The sequence below is a fragment of the Otolemur garnettii genome, unplaced genomic scaffold, assembly GCF_000181295.1.
Source record: "Otolemur garnettii isolate 467f Iridium unplaced genomic scaffold, OtoGar3 scaffold00008, whole genome shotgun sequence".
Taxonomy (NCBI): domain Eukaryota; kingdom Metazoa; phylum Chordata; class Mammalia; order Primates; family Galagidae; genus Otolemur; species Otolemur garnettii.
The window spans coordinates 23,956,314-23,958,304 of record NW_003852403.1 but is presented as its reverse complement, the minus strand read 5'-3'; the positions used below and the strand labels follow the sequence as shown (position 1 = coordinate 23,958,304).

The following is a 1,991-nucleotide window of genomic DNA, read 5'->3' as shown; positions in this document are numbered from 1 at the left end:
CTCACAGCAACCTCCAACTCTTGGACTTAAGCGATTCTCTTGCCTCAGCCTCCCAGGTAGCTGGGACTACAGGCGCCCGCCACAGTGCCCAGCTATTTCTTGTTGCAGATGTCATTGTTGTTTAGCTGGCCCATGCCAGGCTCAAACCCACAAGCCTTGGTGCATGTGGCTGGCACCGTAACCACCATGCTATGGGCGCCAAGCCCCCTGGGGTCTTATTTTAGTTCTATATTCTGAGGACCCTGAGGCAGCAGATTTAAAGGGTTTGTCTGAGGTCACCCTTGTAAGTCACTGAGAGACCTCTAGTCCAGACTTTCCCCCTCTTAGTTAACAGTCCCCATCCTACCGCTCCTCAGGTATCCTTTATAGGATTCGTGAATTCCCTTTCAGTTTACCCTTTCTGGTTTCTTCCCGTTCCCCTGCAGACCACCATCATCTTTTGCTGATCTGGTGCCTTAGCTGCTGCTGCTGCTTTTTTTTTTTTCAGACAGAGTCTTACTGTGTTGCCCTCAGTAGAGTGCCATAGCATCTCAGCTTGCAGCAACCTCAAACTCTTGGGCTTAAGTGCTTCTCTTGCCTCAGCCTCCCAAGTAGTGGGAGTACAGGTGCCCACCACAGTGCCTGGCTATTTTGTTGTTGTCATTGTTGTGTAGCTGGCCCAGGCTGGGTTCGAACCCACCAGCTCCAGTGCATGTGGCTGGTGCCCTAACCACTGAGTTATGGACCCTGAGCCACGCCTTAGTTTCTTAACTGGTCTTTCATCACACTCCTCACATTTTATTCCACAGTCCTCAGTGCTGCCAGAAAAGTTCCTATATAACACAAGTATGTGTTGGTGGCAATTCTGTTGTAAAAACCTCTTATTCCACACAGCCCATGGAATAAAGAGCATGCTCTTTAGGCTGGCACACAAGTCCCATTACAGTGTCATTAAACCCAGAGAGGCCAATCTTTGGAAGCAGCATAAGCAGTACAGTGCTGTGGCTGTGGCATAACCACGGTAAAGGAACAGGTGGATTCCGGAACATGGGCAGGATGCGATTTGTTGTTACACTCTTCACAAGCACATACTCGATTCTGAGACATTTTCTCCAGAATTGATCTTAAAGAGTCAGCCTTCAACCACAAAGGTGTATATTATGACAGGCACTGGTCTTAGAGGAAAAAAAAATATGATACTGGATAGAATTTGGATTTAAAGATTCGGATGCAAAAGAGGCAAAATTATAGGGTGTGCTGGCAAACGTGGAAGGAGAGTGCAATGAAGAAGGTTTAATTTCCAGGCTTCCTCCTGCTGGCAACTGTGTTCATTTTTCCCAGGACTGATTTGCATGTGACCAACTGATAAAACTCTTCAGGGCTTAGTTCAAGCACCATCTCCTTCATAAAATCATCTCAGAATGGCCCTGTAGGGGGGACTGTCCCTTCCACTGTCCTCTACTACTCTGCGACTCTCTTCCAGGCCTTCACACTGCCACAGTTGTGAGGCCTGGTTGTCATACACTGGCCAGGACAGTCTCTTATTCACTGTGAGTTTTCTTTCCCCCTTGTGGCTCCTAATATTCAGTTCCGAGCCCATACATTTGAGAATAGAAGGATTGTGAACACTGAACATAAAATGTCTTTAGAAATTTCATGCAAAATGCATGTACAACACCAGAAATTGTCTACAGAAAGTACCAGTTGCTTTTCCTGTGAGAGTGTAACAAGTCCTGTAAATATAAAATTTTGTAATAAGCCTATTAGGCAAACATCAAAGGAAAGTAGGTATTAATTCTTAAATTTTTTTGAAAAGCTATGCTCTCCAGCAAAAAAGGCCAACATTAAAAACCATATAAATTTTTCTTTCTTTCTTTCTTTCTTTCTTTCTTTCTTTCTTTCTTTCTTTCTTTCTTTCTTTCTTTCTTTCTTTCTTTTCTTTCTTTCTTTCTTTCTTTCTTTCTTTCTTTCTTTCTTTCTTTCTTTCTTTCTTTCTTTCTTTCTTTCTTTCT

General features: G+C 43.9%; 1 protein-coding gene across 8 annotated transcripts in view; it reads right to left on the bottom strand.

Moving 5' to 3' along the window:
- The window catches only part of RHOBTB1 (Rho related BTB domain containing 1), a 125,051-nt gene that overhangs the window by 20,799 nt on the left and 102,261 nt on the right, over positions 1 to 1,991 (bottom strand). The gene's annotated exons all lie outside the window — the stretch shown is intronic.